Raw genomic sequence first — 26909 nt, 5'->3', positions numbered from 1 at the left:
GCTATGGGCAGGTAAGGGGATAAGGTGAGACAGAAAAGGGGATTGGGTGTGGAGGAGCCATTACCAGATGTTTGAGAAATTCATGTTCATGCCATCAGGTTGGAGTCTACCCAGACGGAATACAAGTTGTTGCTGCTCCAACCTGAGTGTGGCCTCATTGCAACAGTAGAGGAGGTAATGGATGGACACGTTGGAATGGGAAGTTGAATTTAAATGGGTGGGCACTGAGAGATCCTGCTTTTTCTGGTGGACAGAGCTTGGGTGCTCGGTGAAGCAGTTTCTCAATCTAGGTTGGGTCTCACTGATATACAAGAGGCCACACTGGGAATACCAGATACAGTAGATGAACCTAACAGACTCACAGGTGAAGTGTTGCCTCACCTGCAAGGACTGTTTGAGGGCCCTGAATGGTAGTGAGAGGAGGAGGTGTTGGAGAAGGTGAAGCACTTGTACTGCTAGCAAGGATCAGTGTCGAGAGGGATGAATGGACAAGGGAGTCGCGGAAAGCAGAAAGTGCTGGGGGGGGGGGGAAGGGAAAGATGTGCTTGCTGATGGAATCCCGTTGGAAATGGCAGAAGTTATGGAAAATAATGAGCTGGATGCGGAGGCTGGCGGGGTGTTAGGTGAGGACAAGAAGAACCCTATCCCTCCCTGGTGGGGTGGTAGGAGAATGGGGTGAAGGCCTATATACATGAAATGGAAAAGATATGGGTGAGGGTAATGTTGATGGTGGAGGAATGGAAGTCCCTTTGAAGAGGGAGGATATTTCCTTCATTCTGGAATGAAAAGCCATATCAAGGGAGCAGATGTGGAATTGAGAGAAGGGGATGCCATATTTAAAATAACAGTGTGGGAAGGGGTATAGTCCAAACAGTTGTGGGAGTCCATAGGTTTATAATAGATGTCAGTAGATATGCTGTCTCCAGAGACAGAGGCAGAGATTAAGAAAGGTGTCCAAAATGGACCAGATAAATTTGAGAGCAGGGTGGAAGTTGGAGCAAAGTTGATGAGTTCCACATCACCAGCGGAACCAATACAATGATTGATGTAGCGTAGGAAAAGTGAGAGAGTGACACCAGTGTAGGTTTAGAACATAGACTGTTCCACGTGGAAGACAGCAAGTAGGCATAGCTGGGACCCATGGAAGTACCCATGGCTACACCTTTTATTTAAATGGGAGGAGCCAAAGGAGAAATTATTGAGAGTGAAGATAAGTTCTGCTAGGCAGAGGAGAGTGGTGATAAAGGGAACTGGTTGGGTCTGGTGTCCAGAAAGAAGCACAGCATTGAGGCCTTCCTGATGGAGGTGTATAGGGACTGGACATCCACGGTGAAAATATGATGGGGGCCAGGGAACTGAATCATTGAAAAGATCAAGAGTATGTGAAGTGTCATGAACGTAGGTTGGAAGTACTGAACCCTTGTGTCAGAATCAGATTTATTATCACTGAAAGATGTTGTGAAATTTGTTGTTTTCTGGCAGCAGTACGGTACAATACAAAATAAATTGTTTTAAAAAACGCATGTCAAATAAGTAATGCACAACTAGTGAGGTCATGTTCATGGATTCATTGTCTGTTCAGAAATCTGATGGCAGAGGGGAAGAAGCTGTTCCTAAAACATTGGGTATGTTCTTCAGGCCCCTGTATCTCCTCTCTGGAGATGGTAATGAGAAGAGCATATGTCCTGGGTGGGGGTATCATTAATGATGGATCCAACCTTTTTGAGACATTGCCTTTTGAAGATGCCCCAATAATGGAGGGGCTAGGACCTGTGATGGATCTGGTTGAGTTTAAAACCCTCTGCAGCTCTTTTCAATCCTGTGCAGTGGCCCACCCATACCAGACAGTGATGCAATTCATTAGAATGTTCTCCACAATACATGTGTCGAAAACTAGGTGACAAAGCCAAATCTCTTCAAACCCCTAATAAAATATAACCACTGGCACCAGCAAATTTTAGATGGTGTTTGTGCTGTGCCTAGCCACACAGTCATGAATGTGGAGAGTGTAGAGCAGTGGGCTAAGCACGTATCCTTGAGGAACAAAGGTGTCAGTGAGGAGATGTTATGTCCAATCTGCACTGACTAGTCTCCCAATGAAGAAGTCAAGGGTCCAGTTACAGAGGGAGGAACAGAGGCTCAAGTTTTGAAGCTTATTGGTTAGCACTGGTGGGATGATTGTGTTAAACACTGAACTGTAATCAATAAACAGCAGCCTGTTATAAGTATTGCTGTTGCCCAGTTGGCCCAAGGCCAAGTGGAGAGCTAGCCTGTGCTGTAGACCTATTGTAGCAGGTCCAGGTCCTTGAATTCAAGTTTAATTGTAACTGTACATGAATACAGCTAAACTAAAGTGTTCCACGGGGCCCAGTTGCAAAACACAGAACCCATAGCACATATACGTTGGTTACATTAGCAGAAAAACATAGTCACACAAAAAATAGCCCTAGTTCTTGAATGGCTTGGCCTGCTGATTGATGGTGTATGAGATGTTGTCCTGGTCCAGCTTGTCTTCTATGATGCGAATACTGGAGGGACCAACACCTAATCTAGTACAGATTCCAGCACTCACAGAGACCTCTGGTCTCTCCCACATTGCTTCGGTGTGTCTTTTCCTGGGCGGCTGCAACAGACGACACCACAACCAAAGCAATGCAGTTCCCCCACTGCCAGTATTGGCAAAAAAACAGTGAATCAGATTGCAATGTTCTGCATTACATGGTCTTGCGATCATAATAAAGACATCCAAGATGATCGTTTGCACTGTTTGTTGGACTGAGCGCTGCCTCCATACAACAAAGGTACACAACAGGTGACAACATGATATGCAGTTCAATCGTTATTGAGCAACTAATGATGGGATAGACATGCAGTATTTGATTTCTTAACATCTATCAGTGTCTTGCGATCATAAAAAAAAATACACAAAGGGCGAACAATTGCACCTTTGGTTGGACCCAGAGAAGCTGCTGCAACTGTGTATGCCACCATCTTACCGGAAACTGATGAGGCAGGAGTTGATCTAGCCTAGATCAACCACTCAAAGCACTCGTTATCAGCAATGTTCATTCTTCAAAAAAAAATAGCAGTCTAAACTTTAGTGAATGGAACATGGAAGCACCTAGCTTTAGGATACCATGATAATTAACATCAGGACCTCCCGTGTTACGCAATAATCACCTTTCACCAATGCAAACATGACTGTTTTTCTTTGATACAGTGCCTATAAAAAGTACTCAAACCCCTTGGAAGTTTTTATGTTTTATTCTTTTACAACATTGAATTGCAGTGGATTTAATTTGGCTTTTTTGACTGATCAACAGAAAAAGACACTTCATAGCAAAGAGAAAACAATTTTCTACAAATTGGTCTAAATTTATTGCAATTATTAAATAATTGATTGTGTAATTACTCACCCCCTTTAAGTCAGCATTTAGTAGATGCACCTTTGACAGCAATTACAGCCTTGAGACTGAGGATAAGTCTCTATCAGCTTTACACATCTGGACACTGCAATTCTTCTTTACAAAACTGCTCAAGCTCTGTCAGATTGCATGGGGATTGTGAGTGAATAGCCTTTTTCAAATCCAGCTGCAAATTCTCAGTTGCATTGAGGTCTGGACTCTGACTTGGCCACTCCGAGACATTAACTGTTGTTTTTAAGCCATTCCTGTGTAGCTTTGACTTTATGCTTGGGGGTCATTGTCTTGCTGGAAAACAAATCTCCTCCCAGGTCGCGGTTCTCTTGCAGACTGCATCAGGTTTTCCTCTAGGATTTCCCTGTATTTTACTGCATTCATTTTACCCTCTACCTTCACAAGCCTTTATTGGCCTACTGTAGTGAAGCATCCCCATAGCATGATGCAGCCACCACCATGTTTCACGATAGGGATGGTGTGTTTTTGATGATGTGCGGTGTTTGGCTTACACCAAAATACATTTAGTCTGATGGGCAAAAAGCTCAATTTTGGTTTCATCAGACCATAGAACCTTCTTCCAGCTGACTTCAAAGTCTCCCATGTGCCTTATGGAAAACTCTAGCTGAGATGTCATGTGAGTTCTATTCAACAATGGCTTTCCTTTTGCCACTGTCCCATAAAGCTGCAACTGGTGAAGCACTTGGGCAACAGTTGTATGCACAGTCTCTCCCATCTCAGCACTGAAACTTGTAACTTCTCCAGAGTTGTCATAGGTCTCTTGGTGGCCTCCCTCACTAGTTCCCTTCTTGCACAATCACTCAGATTTCGAGGACAGCCTGCTCTAGGCAGACTTACAGCTGTGTCATATTCTTATAATTTGATGATTAACAACTGTACTTAAAGGGATATTCAGTGACTTGGAGATTTTCTTGTATCCATCTCTGGATTTGTGCTTTTCAATAATCTTTTCGCAGAGTTGCTTGGAGTGTTCTTTTGATTTCATGATGTGGTTTTTGCCAGGCTACTGACTCACCAGCAGTTGGATCCCCCATGGGAAAAAAAAGTCTGCTCTTGCTGAGATATTCAACTCTCGTTGATTTGGTAGTCGTCTCAGTACTTGCTGTTTGCACAATGAAATGTTATCAGTCACATTAATGCTCCAAACATTAGATGCATTTCTAGGTCTTGTGCTTCAATCTCAAATTCAGCTAACAGCTGCCTGAAATGCTCCACTAGCAGGAGAAGCAGGTGTACTACATTACATGGTAAACCATGGAGCATGCCTGGGACTTACTGTTGCACTAAGTTTGAGATTTCTTCAGAGCAGTTCCTAGTATTACCATTTTAAAGACTGCAGCAGAATTGTAAACAGTGAAATGTTAACAAATTTTGAGAAAATACAAGTCACTTAAGAACTTGTACTAAATTACATTGGAAGGCTTGCTTGCTTTTGGAATGCTTGTTTTGAGTTTTAAGTTTGGTCTCATGTGAAGTTAGGTTATTTTTCTATCCTTTTATTTGGTGGCATTTCAGTAAATCAGTGCAGCACATCCATCATGAGCAGAATGTCTTTCTTTGAGTATGATTTCCAAAACTGCTTGCAATTCTCCCATGTTTGACTCATCCAGGCTTTTTCTTGCCGATATTGATTCTGAAATATTTCCTGCTCTTTGGAATATATGGGACTAAAGAACATTGTGTGAAAAGTAGAGCCAGAGCATGTAGAGTTTGGTAGAGGTGTTAGAATTTTTTTTTTTGATTTCGCAAATGGCAAGTTGGTGCTTGGTCACTTGTTAATTTCAGCTGCAAGAATTTGGATAACCAATAGGTTTAACAAGTTAGCTGGGTCAACTATGATTACAAAATCAGGATGGTCAGAGGCTTAACCCATTACTGTTTCTATTTTGCACAACAGGACAAACCTGCAAATACTTGAAGAACTGTGTCTGGACTAACCTACATCTCACTGAAACAAAACAAGGCAAACCAGACCATTTATCCCTCCTACCCTTTGTGATCTAGTCCTCCAGCCATTCAGTTCTTTTTGTTATCTGTATCGATCCTTGAGACTTTAATGTTCCATGCACTCCCCAGTCTTCCTGGAATACTTCTGTTTCTGACTCTCCACCATTTTTAAACATTTTGTTTGGACCAAAGTGCATTTGCCTTAACTGAAGTCCATTATCTATCAGTTTTGTCTATTCAATTAAGTTATAACTTAATTTGAAATTTAATGTTACCATCTCAGTTACTTGACATTTTGTCCTTGTTGGCAAGATCATCATTTAATACCTATCCTAATTGCCCCTGAAACCATTAAGCTGCTGCCTTGTAGCAGCACTTTTTGTGGTGAATTAACTGGTGCTGTGATGTTGGGTCAGACACTTGACTCTGTCATTGTAAAAATTCATGATCTATTTTTGTTCAGGCGAGATTGTGGATTGGAGGAAATGCTGCTCAAACCTTCTTGCATGTAGACATTGTTTCATTATCAGAGAGAGGAAGTGAATGATGTACAAGCATCAATTAACAGATCTACATTTGACTTGGCGGTGGAGATGGTCATTGAAAGGGCAGCTTTAGTCACTGTTCTAAAGAACATGTGGCAATGCCCTAGAGTTGAGATGAATGGTTTTTAATGACTTCAACCACCCTCAGTTGTGAGAAGTATGGCCATTGTAAGCTAATTTCAATTATTTCACTTTCACTGTGCCTTCTTGATGGTAACAGTAAAATTCTGTTTGCTGCCACAGATGATCGTTCTGGCGTTGCCTCTGCAAATTTGTCCATGTTTAGATCCTGTTTGTTTTTTTCATATAACAGGGAGGAAAAATTAAACATGGCTTGAAAGCCAACCAGCTTAACTTTTTTTTGGTTGATAATTGAAAGTAGAATGTGTTTTCAACAACAAAATTGTAACGTTTCATGTGGACTGCACCAAGAAACATTCAGCTGTACTGAAGCTGCCTGCCTTCAGACTTAGTTGACTTGAGTCTTTAACACTACAGTTGAAACATTATAGCTGCCCTTGGCTTTTGTTATATCTGGTGTAAGCAGCTGTTTCCTGATGAAGGACAAAGTAAATTCAGTTGCTTGGAGATCTGTTAAAGTAGAGAATGCAGGTCTAGGCTGAGGTGACTCACCCATTCAGCATATGTGCCAGAGAATAATTACAAATGGATCTCACATGTTGAACTCTGCCATCACTGAGCAGTGGGTGGAATATTTGTGAAGCCCTTTTCCATTAGTCATTTAATTGGCATGTGTAATGTTTAGATCTGGTCTGTTAATTCCCAGGTCCATTACGGTTGTCATAGTCAGTAGGTGGTGGGAGGGAGGTGTAGTGGGGATTAAGTGCCCCCAATGGAGTGTGTGGCAAATTGCCCCTCTCAACTCGGTCCATCTCCTGGCCTTCACCTGTGGCTTAGCTACTAAGCCTGGCAGAGCCAATTCTACTGACAGGAGAAGAGGCAATGTCAGGTTACTGGCATCTTAAAACCAGTAGATTCAGGCAGATGGGGCTCATCAGCCATGGTTGCAGCTCATGTAAGAGAAGGAAAACTCCGATCTCAAACCTCCACTGCCTTTTTGCTATATCCACTTATTATGGGGAAGGCTTAGGGAGTAAACCCCAAGGGGGGGAAATCCAAAGCTGGAGCCCCTAAGAGTCCTACATTTGGTTCAACACTGACTTTTAACTCCTGCAAAGCTGCTGGTGCCAGACTGTATCAGTATCTGTCGTCCCTTTGGAATCATCAGCTGCGCGCTGAGGGCAACAGCTTGCTGTCAGTATCACACGGCCCTAGCTTGCATACCGGCTGGTGTATTGATAGCTAAGATGCAACATCCACAGTTGACCCCAACCAACAGGGGGCCTCTGTTAGTTCTAGGATTGTTCAGTCTGAGCAACATTCTGTTCTGTTCAGCTTGCACGTGGCCTCGGGTGTAGCTTCATTCAGTTTGTATTCCACTTTTTGAAAGCAGCTGCTGTGCTGCTTTTCTTTGGCGTGGTATTTATGCCCTTTGTATTACAGATTCTACAAGGAGGTTACATCTGATCTGCATGACAGTTTAAAATCTTCCTCCTCACTAGTTAACCACTTCATGTCTTATTTCAATAGTTATTCGATATTAGCATTAACCATTGGGGCTTGTCCTCTAAACCTCTGCCACACTACCCGTTTCTTCTTTTAGTTTATAATTCATATTTAATTCCATAGCCTGATAGTCCTCAGTAATGTTCCTGTGACAAAACAAAATTGGAGTCTACAACTCGTTTAAATTAGTTACTGTACTTTGTTTTAGAATTCCCTTCTGAGTCTCCACTTTGAATTGGACCATTGCTAGAGAGACAACTGCAACAGTGAATAATGGGAAGATTTGCCAGTTTGATCCCTCGAATGATGCTTTTGTTATATGAGGAAAGGTGTAGCATCCGTCTGCTTAACTATCCGGTGTTGAAGAGCAAAATGTGATCTATTTGAAACACAGAGAATCTTTGATAGGCTTGAGACATGCTGGAATTGGGGAATTGGGGGACATGGTTTTTTTTAAAGAAAAAAGGATCAACCACCCAGGAAAGATTATTTTCAGCCACAAAGTAGTGAATCATTCGAATTCCCTGCACTTAGGGGAATGGAGGTTCAGTTACTGAGTATTGTCAAGGCAGAGATTGGTAGGTTTTTAGATGAAAAAGGGATCAAAGGATAAATGATTAATTCAGGAAAGTGCTGAAATAAAAAGATTGGCAGTGATCCTGTTGAATGGCTGGTCAAGCATGAAGGGCCAATTTCATCCTCATACCTCTATTCCTTATAGCTTATGCTTGCATAGTTCTCTGTTTTACTGTCCTTTGCTTAATGACCTGTTTCTTTGCATTTAACTGCCGGAAGTATATTTCATAATTAATTTGCAGCCTCCTTTATTTGTATTTTTACATAGCCAATGGTGTAGATCCATCCTGTCCTCGTGTACTACTTCAATGTCCAATGAAATAGAACTTGCTTTTCAGCCAGTTGTTCACCTCCCCTAACTTACTACTTCATTCATCAATTTGTATACAGCTCGGGTCAAAGTATACAGATGATAAGCACTGAAGTCTTTTTCTTTGATTTAGCAAAAGGAATTCACCAAAATAAAATCTGCTTACCTACTTTGGTTTGTGTGTAAATTTTGTGTAGGTGACCTGATAGAGGTGCAAAGATGATGAGAGGCATTGATCGTGTGGCAGACCAGAGGCTTTTTTCCCAAGGCCAAAATGGCTAACACGAGAGGGCCTAGTTTTAAGATGCTTGGAAGTAGGTACAAGGGGGATGTCGGGGGTAAGTTTTCAGTGGGGGGTATGTGGAGTGCACTGCTAGCGACGGAAGTGGAGGCAGATACAATAGGGTCTTTTAAGAGACTCTTAAATAGGTACATGGAACTTAGAAAAATAGAGGGCTATGCAGTAGGATAATTCTAGCCAGTTCCTGGAATAGGTTACATGGTCGGCACAACATTGTGGGCTGAAGAGCCAGTAATGTGCTGTAGATTTCTATCTGTCTACTTTTGGTTGTGTGTTGTTTGCCACTCGGTGTGTATGGCAGTGATTCGACTCATCTCTTCTCCCAATACAATTTCAAGTTAGTTTGATAAGCCTGTCCCTTTAACACAAGATTGTCAGCATATCACATAGGGCACCAAATCTTGCTCTCAGAAGCTGTTATCTGTCCCTATGATTATTCATTTGTCAACCAATGCAATGTTTTTTTTCCTCTGCCTTCTAGAACTTTAATACTCCAATGTGAGGTGGTCGGAAATGTGCTGAACAGTCATTGTCATCCTCTGATCCTGTTTAGTGTGGACTAGGTGTCAGTTTCTACAGACCCTCATTTTTTTGTCACAGTTGGGTTCCTCTTTTACTGTTGCTTATGAGGTACATCCTTCCTACAGTAACCCAGCATGGTGCAGTATCTACAACCAACTCTTCAGATGAGTGATTCTGAGTCAAAGAATTAGAAGGAAGACATCAGTTGACGGACAGATTCACAGCACTGTGTTCATGCAGCTTGCAATTAAAAAAAAATCTGTTGCATGTGTCATAGGTTAAAAAGACTTTTTCCTCTGTTAATCAAGCTTTTGGTTGTTCCCACTCATGGCGTGGTAAGTAAGTTATCAACTGCTGATAAATTGCTGAGGCCAATCAGGATCTTTATCTCCCACAAACATTATGGCGTATTTGAAATATCCTTTCTGTTCATTTTCTGCTTCTTCCTTCCTCCACTTTAACAATTCTGTGCCATTTGTCCTGGGCTCACATCAAAGCTTGGGTCATTACCAGGAATTTTAAAGGAATTCCTTAAGGTTCTTTTTCATGAAACCACTTCAATCAGGAAATGCATTTATAACCATGAAGCGGACTTTCGTGAATACTAGGATTCATGGTTTGAACTTTTTTTTAAATAATGCGATCAGTAAGGGAAGCTGTTGAGGGGATCCTGCTTGCATGTTTGGAGGTCCTTCAATCAATCTTAAAATCCATCAGTAAAGATTAAGGTTCTTAAACTTTTCTGAGAACAGAAAATTGAGTATGACTTGGATTTGTCTTTAAATTTATTTCAGTGTGGGTGACCAGATGCTTATTTTTATATTGTTTTATTGAAACAGCTAGGACTGTTTACTTTTATCCTTTATCTAATAATCAGCTATTCAGTTTGTGGATATGAGTCATTTGTCTGAGCTGAATTGTTTTCTTAAGTGAAATAAAATAAACAGCCATTTGGGACAGTGAATCTCCTCAAACAGATTTTTCTGGTTAAATGACAAATAGTATTGCCAGATCTTGTATTTCACTATTAGTTACTGGCCTCTGGGCATATCAAGTTGCTTTGCATTGATCAGATATTTTGCAAAATTTAATGCAGAACATTCATTATTAACAAGGACCTTCGCTGGACCCTGTCCAATGCCAGCACATCTTTTCTTGGATAAGGGCCCCTGAATTGCTCACCATATTACAAGTGTGGACTGACCATTGCCTTATAAAATCTCAGTATTGCATTCTTGCTTTTATATTCTAGTCTTCTCGAAATGATTGCTTGCATTTCATTTACCTTCCTTACCGGCAACTCAATCTGCAAGCTAACCTTTAGGAAATCCTGCACAAGGACTGCCAAGTCCCTTTGCACCTCTGATTTCTGAATTTTCTCCCCATTTAGAAAATAGTTTATACCTTTATTCCTTCAACCAAAGTGCATGACAGTACACTTTCCTGCACTATATTGCATCAGCAGCTTCATCAGAGTCTGTCCTTCTGCAGACTCCCTGCTTCCGTAATACTAGCCGCCCTTTCACCTATCTTTGTAGTGTCCACAAATTTGACCAGTTGTTTGGTGGATATATTGGTCTATTATTCACAAAAACATCTTCACCACAAAGCTTTTGGAGGATTTAATATGCATTGACAATTTAGTGGCTTGTTGCATTGGAACGATGGGCCAAATTAATTTATGTAGTCCACTGTTTATGTGGACTACATAAATTATGGTTATGTAGGTAACAGAAAAACTCTTAAATATGCAGAAAAGGTACTTGCTGTTTGGTGCCTGAGATGATCTTCTGACTAGCCCAAACACATTAGGCTAAATTGTGGCTCTGGCAGATTCGAGCTCGGTGCTGCCGCCGCCTGATGTGTCGTGGGAGTGCACGGAATTTCAGAAGCCGTGAGCTGGCTGTGTGCTCAGAACCCGAGTTCTTTGGGCACAGAGCTCCGAAAAAGTGAGGCAACAGACTTTTAAGACCATAAATTGGCATTGTTTTTGTTATGTCTCCCCTCTCGCTGTGAAATGGGGACACTCCTCTGTCCCCTATTAGGGGGAGAGAGAGCCTGTGGTATACCAGGTGACCGAGTAGTCTTTGGAGTACTGCAAGTCTATGTCTTTATTGATGCTTTGCTGCACACTTGAGTGCTCGGTGGTGGGGGAGGCTTTTTGCTTGTGGGGGCCGCTTTGCTGCTGCTTGTGTGTGGGAGGGGGGGAGCTAGGGAGCGGCTATGGGGTTCCAACATCTAACTGCCATTCAATCTTTGGGGCACTCTTCTGTTTCTGTGTATGTTTGTGAAGAAATATAATTTAAGGATGTATATTGTATACATTTCTCTGACATTAAACTATGGTTGTTTTTCCAAAAGTACGAATTTGCTTGCTCAAACCTTCAACAATAATTGAGTTTCTGTTGTGATAATCCAGATATTCATGTTGATTGAGGGCTAAATATTTGTCTGTCTTCAGAGTAGCACCATGGATTCAGTTATGCCCACTTGAAGGTGAAAATGACTGGATCTCTGAACTAAAAGTTTAGACCACTAACAATGCAATTAGCTCCTCAGTAGCATACAGTCGTGGACCTGCACTGTACTGTTTAGCTTAGCTTTTCATCCTCAGTGGAAATTGATCTCTCAGCCACTTACTGAAAGCCCAAGACATGAGCAAGAGACTGACACAGTACCTTGCAAAAGTTAGGTACTGGACTGTTGTTAAACTTCTATTTTTATGTAAGTATGGATGACTTGGCTGTCTAGAACTGAAGTTATATGAGCAGAATTAGTTCAGGTAATGAAATTTCTTAATAGTAAGCGTAATATAGGCCATGAATAAAAATTTGGCCAATTTACCCATTAATTGCATCATTAGCTGAAAAATTGTATTGATTTGAGCCCTTATCTTTCTGATTAAACTACAGAAATAAGTTAATTTCATATGCTAAGAAGGAAAAGCATTGTGGTGTGTTCCTATAAATTTGTAACAAAAGTAATGAACAACATAGTTAACTTGATCTAATGAATATTAATAGCAAATTTTTGAACCATCTGTCAAAGTGCTGAATTGAATAACATAAAAGGTCAAAGATCTTTGCCTGACAAAACTTGTTTGTTTAACCCTGAATGCCATAAATAATATTTCATTGGAAAAAATATATCAAGGTGTTATTGAGTCCAATATTTTCAACTTCCCTCTTTGTACTCAACAAGCTATAATTTGAAAAATAATTTGTCAACTGCTTTGAATTAGAACCAGTTCTGTACAGGGCTGAAGAAATGGCAAAAGAGGCTTGCAGAGCATATGATTATGCGAGTGTAAATCAGACAGCAGCTTCCTTTTGATTCTAGGTGTGCTATTAAATGAGGAGATTGGTAAATTGTTGTGGAATTCTCTTATTCCACAGAACTTGCATGATGCTTACAGTACTTGTCATGCAACTTCCTACTTGGGAGGTGTTGGTTTTCCTATCCAGCAGATCTCAGTCAGACAGAATGCACAGCTGCTCCTTCCTCCCCGTCATCTTCAATGTGGGTGCTGAGTCCATCGTTGTACACTGTGCTCACACATGATTGTACGGCCACATTGTCAAGCTTGCTGATGACAGGACAGTGGTGGGGGACCATCACCAACAACAATGAAATAGCTTACAGTGAGGAGTTGAAAGAGCTCAAGGCCTGTTGCCAGGAAAATAACCTCTTCCTCTGTCAACAAGATGAAGGAGATGGCGGTCAACTTCAGGAAGACCCATATATGTTGCGTCCTTTTCACATCGACGGTATCGGAGTGGAAACTGCAAGCAGTTTGAATCTCCTGGGCATGTACATCTCGCACAACCTCTCGTTGTCCCAGAAAACATCCTCCACAGTCAAGAAAGTGCGCAATGCCTCATCAATGCACATCAACACTCACGAACTGTGCATTTGAGAACATACTAGCATGCTGTATCACTGTATGGTACAGAAGATGCACTGCAGCAGACAAGAGGGCTCTAATTGAAACTCCCAAGTGCATCACCAGCACCATTCTACCAACTATCAAAGACAAACAGTGTACAGTCGGCCTTCCTTATCTGCATGCGCGAATTCAACCAACCGCGAATCGAGAAAACCTGGAAGTGCTCTTCCAGCGCTTGTTGTTTGAACATGTACAGACTATTTTTTCTTGTCCTTATTCTCTAAACAATGCAGTATAGCAACTACTTTACATAGCATTTACATTGTATTAGGTATTTTAAGTATCTAGAGATGATTTAAAGTATACGGTAGGATGTGCGTAGTTACCATGGTTCAAGATCGAAAAAAAATCGGAAGTTCTCTTACAAGTAAGTCGGAATGGCTACATCTGGTATTATTTAGCATCAGTTAGTCAAATGTTTGTCTTAATATGTAGTATATATTTTACCTTTCTATGCATATAAAACACCTTAAGAATGTATATTTCAGCGCTGGGCTTGGGAACAGAAGTTCCTGAGTTCGATCCAGTGACAGACCACTTCCGAGCGCATTCTCCATCCGTGCCTGGTTGATGTGGAGGATCAAAAACCCAAAACTCCAAAACCCAATAATTAAACCACTGCGTTGCTTAGTAATAATTGTAGCTTTCAACAGGGCACAGTCTTTCTCGCTTTATCCTTTAAAATTGTTCTGATCGTTGACCAACTGTAGCCTAATGCTTTTCCAATGACAGATGGCATTTCACATCTTTCTGGTCGCTTTATTCTTTCCACTTTATTTTCATGAACAGAAACACTGTGGATTCAGAGATCTGCTGCCGGGTCCTAATGTTCACAGCACAGAGACAGGTTAAATAAGGTCTGGGGTTCCACTGGGTCCTAAGGTCCATCGCTTTGAGACAGGTTAAATAAGGGACTTGAGCATCCGCGCTTTTTGGTATCCGCGAGGGGTCCCGGAACCAATCCCTTGCGGATAAGGAGGGCCAATTGTATACAGTGTTACGTACCCCGTAACTGGGTCACTTACCAGCAAAGATAGAGAGGTCCGTTGAAGTCTAATGGTACTATTTTAACAGTATTTATTGACAAAAATACACAAAATAATATCAATGAAAACATACAGATAATATACATCGTCAATACTAAATCTAACAGCCCAGGTATAATAATCAATAAGAAATAGCTCTATCATTGTCTAGGGGATAATGTATTGTCCGATGGAAATATAAAAGTCACTGTTAGTTCGTTTAAGCTGCAGCGTTTTGGTTTGAGAGAAAGATGGGTTTAAAACTTGCCCAGTCCTTTTACAATGTTAATCCTTCGAGTCGTTGGGAGTTGGTTTCCCCATTGTTAGCTAAAAGCCGTTTTTCCGTGGTGAAGGGCACCGGTTCTGGGGCAAATGGAACTGAGCGCACGTGGCTTCCCCACCGGCTTCCACTATTACGGGATCGCTAGTGTTTCTTCTGGTGCGTCTGAAGGGGCTGTTCCCACAGACCCTCTTTTATCCTGACTCACAGGGTCTCAGATGTCAATCAGGTTGGGGTGAGGCAATCCCTCCCTCAACCAGCCCACTTTGCCTGAGGGCTTCCACATAGCACAGTATTGCAATACACAAGTCCATCTCCAAGAGACAATGGCCGTTTCCTGTAGCTTTTATATCGCCGGGGGGGGGGGGGGGGGGGGGGTGGAGACAAGACATTCCGCACGTCTCTCTCTCATTTCCTGGGTCTCCTGACCCAAATCAATACTGATCTTGTGATTTTCACAAAGGAGGGGACTACCCTGCACCCTTCGGCCCCTCAGAGCTGTGGTACATTCATAACAACAGAAAGGTGCCAGCAATATGAAGGATCCCACCCACTGTGCTTATGGACTGTTTGTCCCACTCCCATCTGGGAGGAGACTATGCAGCATCCACACCAGAATCATTAGACTTAAAATCAGGTACTTCCCCCAAGCCATCAGGCTAATCAACACCTCTACCTCTATCAACACCCCCCCCACCGCCACTACATCAGCGTGTCTCTTTATGTACTTACAATCAGTCTACGTATATAACATTGTACGTTGTGTTTTATAGGATTGCTTTTATATTTACATTTATTGCATTTTTTGTGTTTTATTGTGTTTTTTATGTTTGTGCTTTAAATGCTGCATTAGATGTGGAGTAATAATCATTTCATTCTTGAATAAACTCTTCTCATACAAATGTCAATTATAACTGACGTTTCAATAACAGACTCTGGCATCTTCATCAGGGATGATGCCTGGGCATGTCTAGTTGTCTAGTCCAGTGGTACTTATACCCCTGCAGTCCATCCATCCTGATTGGTTAGTTCTCATCCAATTAGGTTTCTGCTCTCCCACCTTGTTTGCAGTTGAATTCCAGTTCTTACTTGGAATGAGACCTTTGTCTTTTGACTTTGTTAAAATTCACTTCCTCTATTTCAATGGCTTCATTTACTAGGCGGTCCCAAAAACCATTGATGTGGCACAGTAGTTTTGTGACGTCGAAGTCGATCTTATGGCCATCGCGAATGCAGTGTTCTGCGCCCATCTGTTTGGGTTATATAAATGCAAGTTTCGAGAGATTCAGAACATGTGATGGACTAACCTTTCAAAGAGAACTCAGCTTTGCGCAGACGCCGCTGACTACAGAGGGTTTTATGAAGCCCTGAAAGCGGTGTATGACCCTACACACCAGATCCAGAGCCCTTTGTGCAGTGCAGACAGCCAGGTGCACTTTGCAGACAAGGTGTCCATCCTGAACCGGTGGACTCTCTTCAGCGCCAACCGCATGGTCCAAGCCTCAGCAATTCATCACATCCCACAACAGCCAGAGAAAACAGAACTGGACAAGATTCCAACCCTAGAAGAGACTGTCAAGGCCACAGAGCAGCTGAAAAGCGGTAAGGCAGCAGGAGTTGATGGAATCCCACCAGAGATTTGGAAACATAGAGGCCGAGCGTTACACACCAAACTCAATGAGTTCTTTGTCTGCTGCTGGGAACAAGCAAACTATCACAGGACCTCTGTGACCTCCATTATCGTCCTGTATAAGAAAAAGGGGAAAAAGTCCGACTGCTCCAACTATCGGGGAATAACTCTGCTCTCCATCGTAGGAAAAATCCTCGCAAGAGTACTCCTGAACAGACTGGTGCCCATCATTGCAGAAGAACATCTCCCAGAGAGCCTGTGAGACTTCAGAGCCACCAGGAGCACCACCGACATGGTATTTGTTCTCAGGCAGCTCCGAGAGAAATGTAGGGAACAGAACAAGGGACTGTATGTGACGTTTGTCGACATTACCAAAGAGTTCGACACTAAGCAGGGAAGGAATGGGATGCCCCCCAAAGTTCCTCAGCATGGTCATCCAGCTACATGAAGATCAGCGTGGCCAAGTCAGATACAACATTGACCTCTCAGAGCCCTTTCCAATCGACAATGGTATAAAGCAAGGCTACGTCCTCACATCATCTCTGTTCACTATCTCGAAAGAGCCACAGAAGACCTCAGTATGATGAGGACGATGTTCACATCTGATACCACACTGATGGCAGCCTGTTCAACCTGAGGCGACTACAGACACATACCAAGACAATGGAGCAACTTATCCGAAAGCTACTCTTTGCCAACGACGCTGCCCTTGTTCCCCACACAGAGACATCCTGCTTTGCAGAGGCTGCCGAGCTCTTCGGACTGGAAGTCGGCTTGAGGAAGACAGAAGTTCTCCATCAGCCCACACCTCAGGAGGATTACCACCCTCACTGCATCACCATCGGCAAGGCAGAGTTTACCACAGTGCACCAATTCAGCTACCTGGGGTGCACCATCTCATCAGATGCCAAGATCGACAAAGAGACTGACAACAGACTGGCAAAGGCAAACGGCGCATTTGGCAGGCTGTGCAAAAGAGTCTGGAACAACAAGCATCTGAAGAAAGGCACTAAGATCAGTGTGTACAGAGCTGTTGTACTGACCACCCTCCTGTACGGCTCAGAGTCGTGGGTCACCTACCGTCACCACCTACGACTCCTTGAACGTTTTTATCAGTGCTGCCTCCGCATTATCCTCAACATCCACTGGAGTGACTTCGTCCTCGAACAGGCGGAGGTCACCAGCTTCGAGGCAATGCTGTTGAAGACGCAGCTGCGCTGGGCAGGGCACATCTCCAGGATGGAGGATCATGGCCTGCCCAAGATTGTGCTGTATGGTGAACTCTCCACTGGCCACCGTGACGGGGGCACCGATGAAGAGGTACAAGGACTCTCTGAAGAAATCCCTTGGTGCCTGTCACATTGACCATTGCCAGTGGTCTACTCTAGCCTCCGATCGCGAGGTTTGGCTATCACCAGTCTGTCTCCTCCTTTGAGAATGCACGTAGGGCTGGCCTTGAGGGCAAAAGGGCATATTTGAAGAGGAAGAACTGTGACACAGCAGCACCAAACCCAGAAAAGATTTCCCGTTGCTGCCACTGCGGCCGGGTCTGCCTGTCCTGTATGGGCCTTGTCAGCCATCAGCGAGCCTGCAGCAGATGTGGGCAGCCCCCTTCCTAAATCTTTGTTCGCAAAGCCAAGCCATGATGAAACATGTTTTTGGTATTTGGAGGAGTTGAGGGTAAATGGGAAAGCGAAGCTGAGGCCTGGTTCGTGTTCCATCACTGGATTCTGTGAATTTCATCATCAGTGCACAGCTGAGAAGACCTGGGCATTATCATAGTTTCACAGGAGTCCTGAGGGCTGACTTTTATTTTCTGGGGGAATGAGGGAAAGGGGAAAAGTTAGCAAGAATCAAACCTAGATTTACTGCCTTTTACCCAATGTGGTAGTTAATCAATTTCAAAAAATGCGCTATCAAAAAGCTCTAAGGTCAAAGATACTACAAAAGATTATTTTGTTTTTCCTTTGTGTGGTATGTGCAAAGTCTTGTAGCATATTTGATGTTTTAACTGGCACATCTTTGGCATCGCTAGTAGGAGTGCTGGGATCCTTTATTTATTTTTCCCCTTTATTAATCTTGTTCTGAATCAGTGGTTCCCAAAGTAGGTGATATCGTCATTTCCCCTCCCCCCCCCATTCCCTCTGGGGTGTTTCTTAGGAGGTGATAAAAATTAAGGGTGCGGTGAGGGGCCACTCCGTCACAATGGGGGCAGCTGAGGGATTACAAGGTTAATTCAAGAAATCACCTTGTCGGTAGAAATAGCTTTTAGAAGCAACTTTGAATCATGGTGGTAGGTGCCAACTGGGACTGTTATATATCCATTCTTTGAGTACCACCTTTGAACATCCTTTCTGTCCTGGGAAAGAGTCGGTGTTATATATGGTAGTAAGGGAAAGCGAGGAGAAGCAAAAACTTGAGCTGCCCCATTCAGCTTGGCCTACTCCCTGCCGTTGCCACAACTTCACTCCACCCACCCATCGCCCACTCTGTATTTGAGACCAGCTTCTGAGCTGATGAAGACCTGTAGATCCACTTTCTGTAGAAACTTCCATGTCCTGGTAGCTCTAGGTAAGAAGTAGGTTTTACTCTCTACAGGAAAAGTTGTCCTTGCATTTTCTAATCTGGGAGCATCTGTTTGAATTGAGGAATGATCAATGATATAGCCAAATAACAATTACAGCATGGAAACAGGAAAAAAAGATGTTGGGGTGGGGGAGATTCCTGGAGTTTGACTGCAACGCAGTGGCCTTACTGAAGATTGGCAACACAATATGAAGGGAGTCCTTTAGCTGGTTATCACTATGGGGTGATAAAAATCTGGGTAGAGAAGTTAAAGGCAGAGCTGAGCTTTGTCAGAATGATCAGTTCAGCTTGAAATTGAAATATTGGCAGATTCTGGATGTCTATCAGTGATGAACCACACAGCTTCATCAGTCAACAAATTTCTCCATCGCTCCGTCATCTCCAATGCTTCTGAACTGCATGCAATATTTTTCAAAGAGTTCCCCTAATCAACAGTTATTATTTTCCTGATGTTTATTTGTCTAACATGATCTGTCTTCAACAGATTCATAGTCCTAGAACTTTACAGCATAAAAACAGACCCTTTGGCCCATCCAGTCCTTGCTGAACTGTTATTCTGCCTAGGCCCATTGACCAACACCTGGATCATAACCCTCCATTACCCTCCCATCCATGTACTGATCCAAACCTCTCTTAAATGTTGCATTTGAATCCACATTCACCACTTCTGCTGGCAGCTCATTCCACATTTGCACCATTCTCTGAGTGAAGAAGTTACCCCTTAAATATTTCACCTTTCACACTTGGCCTATGACCTGACCCAGTTTCACCCAACCTCAGTGGAAAAATCCTGTTTTCTGGCCCTGCTTTTATACAGTTTTTTCCAGATATTCATAACACCTTATACGAAATCCTTACTGATCTCTGAAAGTGTATTTTTGCCTATTTCTAATCATGGGCATGGTTTTCTGTTCGATATTAGACTATAGAAAATTACTTTCTAATATTTTATTTTCTTTGGGTTGCTTCATCTTTAAACCAGTTTTCTACTCAGCTGTGTTTGTTTATACTTTACAGGTCATGCTTCTTAAACTTGAAATCAATCTTGTTGATGTGTGCACATTGGCAAAAATTGCATACTCTTTTTCAGTTTGTTGCTGAGAACTAGACATCATAATCATAAGTGTGGTTTTGTCATTATAATGTTTATTCAGGTTTGGGTGAAGCCTGACTTGTTCTATTTATTTATCTAAGAGGTATTAATAATCCAGCAATGGCGGAGGAATCATCATTTCCTTGCATTGTCATTGTCTGCATCTTCAAGTGTCCATTCTAGTCCTTCAAAGCTTTTATAAATTGACATTTGTTTGTCACTTCATGGAAATGTTACAAAGGTTTTTAAAAATCTATAATTTGCTCTTTTTCTGCTACTTTGCCCACTTTAAAAAAAAAACTATTGACAGTTTTAATTATTGGATATAATATCCTGAATACAGGCCATTTTATGTGTCTGGAGAACCAGTGTATCTTTCTACAGTTGGGAGTGGAATTTGAAAACTGATCACATCATAGATCTGTTAAAAGATAATAATACTGTCATAGAGGCTATGTATTTTGTACGACAGGTTGAGTATCCCTTGTCTAAAAAATTAAAAACCTTCAAAATCAGATTTTTTGGGTGCCGACATGGTATCACAAATGGAAAATTCCTCAAGGTGGTGGGAAGGTCTCTACACAGTTCTGACGAGTGATTTCATGTAGGTAATGAACAGAAGTTAATGGAAAAATAGAAAAACATTCCATAAAGTGAAAAATGAAGATCTTGTATTGAAACAGTGGATTGATTCATCAGCGTCAGAGTGAACATGAAGTGGATGTGAACAAAGGAGCAGGTGTAGGCCACTTGATCAAAGCTGCTTAGGTTTGTCCTGCCATTTTAATATAAATGTACCTAATCTGCCCCACGGCACATCCCCTTCTGTGCCAGTCCTCTATAGCCCTCACTTCCATGATCTTTCAAAAACAATATACTTCCTCTTTTTTTAAAAATAAAGTGATCTAGCTAATTTGCATTTAAGCCATCTATTATCTCAACTCTTTGCCTATTCTTAAATTTTCTAAATTTAGGAACAAAATATTTGCAATGGATTATTTTGAAAATTTCTCCTGTGGAAAAATGATCAAAAGGACTTTAGCAATCAGCATTGTTCACAGAAAGATCTGTTACACAGATTGGAATAAGATGCACGTGCTGCTGGAAGCTTTGATCATTATTTCCATCATTAAGGAGAGGAAATGCATTTAGTCAAACTAATGCAGAGGGAGAGGGAAAAAACCTTGTCAGAAATTCGTTTCAGAAGTCAAGAAGCATTCTTTGTTTTCCCAAAGAGCATATTCTAAAAAGCAAGAGGAAGTTTTCATCCAACATTTTTTTGGCACAATTCTGTTCAGTTTATTATTTTTTCCAGACTTTTTGTTTTAAATCAAATCTATGTTGGGTGGGAAAAGATCACTCTGCAAATATCTTGGGCACATATACAGTGCCTATAAAAAGTATTCACCTGCTTGGAAGTTTTCATGTTTTATCGTTTTACAACATTGAATCACAGTGGATTTAATTTGGCTTTTTTAACACTGATCAACAGAAAAAGTCTCTTCTGTGAAAAAGTGAAAATCTTGACAAAGTGATCTGTAATAATTACAAAAATAAAACAAAATAATTGATTGCATAAGTATTCACCCCAACCCTTTAATATGACATACAAAATCATCACTGTTTCAGCCAATTGGTTTTAGAAGACACGCAATTCATTAAATGGAGATCTGATTTTTGTAGACCAGTGTGCATTGTTTCAATTAACTATGATAAATATACACCCGTATCTGGAAGGTCCAACTGCTGGTGAGTCAGTATCCTGGCAAAAACTACACCATGAAGACAAAAGAACACTCCAAGCAACTCCACTAGAAGGTTATTGAAAAGCACAAGGCAGGAGATCGATAAAAGAAGGATCTCCAAGTCACTGAATATCCCTTGGAGTACAGTTAAGTCAATCGACAAGAAATGGAAAGAATATGGCACAGCTGTAAATCTGCCTGGAGTAGGCTGTCCTCAAAAATTGAATGACCATGCAAAAGGGGACGAGTGTCCCCAAGAGACGTATGACAAATCTGGAGGAATTGCAAGCTTCATTGTCTGAGATGGGACAGACTACGCGTACATCAGCTATCATTTGGGTACTTCACCAGTCGCAGCGTTATAGGAAGGTGGCAGAGAGAAAGGCACTTCTGGGGAAAAAAAACTCCTATGAAATCTCAGCTGGAGTTTGCCAGCAGGCATGTGGGAGACTCTGAAGTCAGCTGGAAGAAGGTTCAGTGGTCTGATGAAACCAAAATTGAGCTTTTTGGCCATCAGACTAAACACCGTGTTTGCCATAAGCCAAACACCACACATAATCAAAAACACACCATCCCTACCATGAAGCATGATGGTGGCTGCATCATGTTGTGGGGATACTTCCCTGCAGCAGGCTCTGGAAGGTTTGTGAAGGTAGAGGGTAAAACGAATGCAGCAAATTAAGGGAAATCCTGGAGGAAGACCTGATTCAGCCTGCAAGAGAATTGCAACTTGGGAGAAGATCTGTTTTCTAGCAAGACAATGACACCAAGCATAAAGCCAAAGCTACACAGGAATGGCTTAAAAACAAGAAAAAAAATAATGTCCTGGAATGGCAAAGGCAGGGTCCAGAACTCAATCTAATTGAGAATTTGTAGCAGGACTTGAAAAGGGCTGTTGACTCACAATTCCCATGCAATCTAACAGAGCTTGAGCAGTTTTGTAAAGAAGAATGGGGGGAAAATTGCTGTGCCCTGATTAATTGAAGGGGTTGTTGCATTCTGTGCAAAATGCTCAAATACCAGGCTCTTTGAGCTGCTAGGTGAATTTATTTGTACTTTAATGAAATATATGCAGTCATAAAATAGTTTAAGTTCAACTGCTTACTTGGACAATTCATGTCAAAATTGTCTTTGGAGTTACTGAATTTAGAAAGATTTTAAATCTTCAGGATGTTTCTGTTTGCTGCTGTCAAACAAAATGTGTTATATGTGGTTTATGCTTTAGTTGTCTTCTGTGAATGGTGCTGATGATGTGCCTTAAATTTAATTGTGAACAGTCTGGAATGTCAAGTGGTAATAGAACATTTCTCACTGAGAATTCCCAGTTCATTCAGAATTGCACAGGATGATACGACACCTAACAAAAATGTTTCCTTTCCCTCCTTTACATTATAGAGTCATTCTCTTATTAATGGTTGGGGAAATGTTAGTTGTTTATTTTACTTTGCTGTGTATTGCTTTTTATAATGGAACATGTCTAATGCTGGGAGTGCTTACTTTTTCATTGTTCTATTGACTTGGGTAGGGACTGCACAAGTGACATTTCGCAAACTTAAAGAGACAAATAGAATCAGAGGTTGGTGATGTGGTCTGTCAACATTCCTTGCCACTAGGTGAGAATATGGCTGATCTTCAGCCTGGGATTCAGTTTCATTCTTGTTGAACCCCACATTGTTTGCCTTCAAAAATCTACGTGTCTCTGCCATGAATAAGGTTGGAATTGAACATCCACAGTTGCTTTGGGGGTATCTAATTCCAAAAGTTCACAACTCTCTCTTGTGTTTGAAAAAACACACAAATATATGAACCGGTCAAGATGGCACTTGCATACACTGCTCCTTCGGCCAGCATTTGATTAGATCATGAAACCATATATTTCATTCCTTTTGTGTCTTTTACATTTGTTTTTCATCTTGAATGTGATTCAGGAACTGTTGGAGCCTGTGATTTGCAGTTTGGAGATTATTTAGGTACTTCAGCACTCTGCAGTCTCTGCAAGGCAGCGTGCATGAACCTTATGGCCAGAAGTCTGCGAGCCAATGTTCAACTCCATTTCATGGATTAAAATTTCGAGGGAGATTGAAACATCGAAGCAAATGTGGCTGCCTGCCTTTTGATCCCTGGTGAGGGGAGACTGCCAGAGTGGTGGGATCACTCTGCTATGGAGAGGGGAGACTGCCTTTGATCGCTGGGGGATCGCTCACTGCTGGAGAGGGGAGACTGCCTTTGATCGCTGGGGGATCGCTCACTGATGGAGAGGGGAGACTGCCTTTGATCGCTGGGGGATCGCTCACTGATGGAGAGGGGAGACTGCCTTTGATCGCTGGGGGATCGCTCACTGATGGAGAGGGGAGACTGCCTTTGATTGCTGGGGGATCACTCTACTGCTGGAGAGGGGAGACTGCCTTTGATCGCTGGGGGATCGCTCACTGATGGAGAGGGGAGACTGCCTTTGATCGCTGGGGGATCGCTCACTGATGGAGAGGGGAGACTGCCAGAGTGGTGGGATCACTCTGCTATGGAGAGGGGAGACTGCCTTTGATCGCTGGGGGATCGCTCACTGATGGAGAGGGGAGACTGCCTTTGATCGCTGGGGGATCACTCACTGATGGAGAGGGGAGACTGCCTTTGATTGCTGGGGGATCGCTCACTGATGGAGAGGGGAGACTGCCAGAGTGGTGGGATCACTCTGCTATGGAGAGGGGAGACTGCCTTTGATCGCTGGGGGATCGCTCACTGATGGAGAGGGGAGACTGCCTTTGATCGCTGGGGGATCACTCTACTGCTGGAGAGGGGAGACTGCCTTTGATTGCTGGGGGATCGCTCACTGATGGAGAGGGGAGACTGCCTTTGATCGCTGGGGGATCGCTCACTGATGGAGAGGGGAGACTGCCTTTGATCGCTGGGGGATCGCTCACTGATGGAGAGGGGAGACTGCCTTTGATCGCTGGGGGATCGCTCACTGATGGAGAGGGGAGACTGCCTTTGATCGCTGGGGGATCGCTCACTGATGGAGAGGGGAGACTGCCTTTGATCGCTGGGGGATCGCTCACTGATGGAGAGGGGAGACTGCCTTTGATCGCTGGGGGATCGCTCACTGATGGAGAGGGGAGACTGCCTTTGATCGCTGGGGGATCGCTCACTGATGGAGAGGGGAGACTGCCTTTGATCGCTGGGGGATCGCTCACTGATGGAGAGGGGAGACTGCCTTTGATCGCTGGGGGATCGCTCACTGATGGAGAGGGGAGACTGCCTTTGATCGCTGGGGGATCGCTCACTGATGGAGAGGGGAGACTGGCTTTGATCGCTGGGGGATCGCTCACTGATGGAGAGGGGAGACTGCCTTTGATCGCTGGGGGATCGCTCACTGATGGAGAGGGGAGACTGCCTTTGATCGCTGGGGGATCGCTCACTGATGGAGAGGGGAGACTGCCTTTGATCGTTGGGGGATCGCTCACTGATGGAGAGGGGAGACTGCCTTTGATCGCTGGGGGATCGCTCACTGATGGAGAGGGGAGACTGCCTTTGATCGCTGGGGGATCGCTCACTGATGGAGAGGGGAGACTGCCTTTGATCGCTGGGGGATCACTCTACTGATGGAGAGGGGAGACTGCCTTTGATCGCTGGGGGATCGCTCACTGATGGAGAGGGGAGACTGCCTTTGATCGCTGGGGGATCGCTCACTGATGGAGAGGGGAGACTGCCTTTGATCGCTGGGGGATCGCTCTACTGCTGGAGAGGAAAAGGCCTGTCACTGTGGCCAGAGAATGTTACCCAGGTTTTCTGCATTTTCGATATAGACGTGGACTATAGACTTTTTTTTTTCAGTATTATAGTTTTTTTTAATATTTTTTTTTCGCCTGATCTTTCTCATTTATTTAGAGGTACAGCATGGAACAGACTCTTCCAACCCAGTGAGACACACCACCTGGCAACCCACCTATTTAACACTCTCTTAATCACAGAGCAATTTACAATGACCAATTAACCTTCTAGCTGGTATGTCTCTGGATTGTGGGAGGAAATCGGAGCACTCAGAGGAAATGCACACACTCATGGGGGAAACATAGAAGCTGCTTACAACCAACGCCAGAATTGAACTCTGAACTCTGGATCGCCCTGAGCTGTAATACTGTTGTGCTAACCATTTCAAGGATTGGCCAATTGGAGGGATAGTACGGGGATAGTGAGGGTAAAAGTCTTGGGAAAGGATGGCAATGGCAGAATGGTTTGTAAGTGACTGATAGAGGACTGGCTGGAAAATTGGAATGCTAAAAGCAAGCTGCCGATTTAGACCAAAACCTTGAAATTGCTTTACTGTATTTATAACCTAAAAGCATTGTCGGGTAATACTAACATTTTTTTAAAGTCCCATGAGCAACATAATTTTCAATCTTGAGATCTATATAGGTCAGCATGGTTAGAATTCCCTGTGCATCTGTACTCATGGTTCAGTATTTGCTATTGCAGCAATTTGCTGGAAGTCATTACAAATGACCATGCTTAGCCTCGTATCTGAGATCTCAGCAGCTGTCAGAATACAAACTGTACACTTCCAGTTACCGTTGCTTTCATTATTAGTATTGAACTGGTGAGTTGAACAGTACCAGTGCTGGAAGGTCTGAGAATGCTGGAAACACTTAGTGGGTGAAGCAAAAGGTCGTTGATCTGTAATATTAACGCATGTTTATCCTTCTACAGTTGCAGCTAGCACTTCTGTTTTTATCTATTATTAGTAAAAATAATACCCACGGGAGGCAGGGGTCAGTAAGCAGCGAGATTTGATGGAGGATAGCACCAGCATCCTGGAGTGATCCTAAGCCTAGGAATCTGAGTGGTTCTGTCCCTGACTTCATCCAGGTATGTGTAGGGACTATATCTGAGGCTGCAAGAGGACAAAGGATAAGCTGAGACCTGGTTTAAATAGTGCTATTTCAAGGGAACAGGAATGATGGAAAGCTAATTGTTCTCTTAAGTTAGAACAGTAACTTTTGAAATGGAAAATGGTCTCCAGTGGAAAATCTGACCCTATGTACTAGGTGGACCTATGTGAAGTTATTTTCAATCTATTCTGTATCTATTTTGGTAATGAGACAGAATATTAAGCCTGAGATTTCTAAGCAGAGGAGCTCATTATTACAGATGAAGTGAACAGCTGATAGAGCAAGGCCTGGAGTTGCCGATCCAATTTATAACTCAGTGTGCCATGTACAATACAATTTCTAATTCTTGTGGACTTTCTAAACATTACTTTTTTTATCCATAATGTACTCTTGGTCATGCAAGTTAAATGAACAACTTACAGATAATTTTACAGCCAGTCTGGTTACTGAAAAATCATCAGTTCATTGGTTTCCCTTAGTCAGATGAAGGCTGTAA

General features: G+C 42.7%; 1 protein-coding gene across 1 annotated transcript in view; it reads left to right on the top strand.

Moving 5' to 3' along the window:
- Window positions 1–26909, top strand: part of LOC132391409 (NADP-dependent malic enzyme-like) — a 144592-nt gene that overhangs the window by 41046 nt on the left and 76637 nt on the right. The gene's annotated exons all lie outside the window — the stretch shown is intronic.

This window comes from Hypanus sabinus, chromosome 3 (assembly GCF_030144855.1).
Source record: "Hypanus sabinus isolate sHypSab1 chromosome 3, sHypSab1.hap1, whole genome shotgun sequence".
Classification (NCBI taxonomy): Eukaryota; Metazoa; Chordata; class Chondrichthyes; order Myliobatiformes; family Dasyatidae; genus Hypanus; species Hypanus sabinus.
Note: the sequence above shows the minus strand (reverse complement) of the source record. Positions and strands in the feature narration are given on the sequence as shown.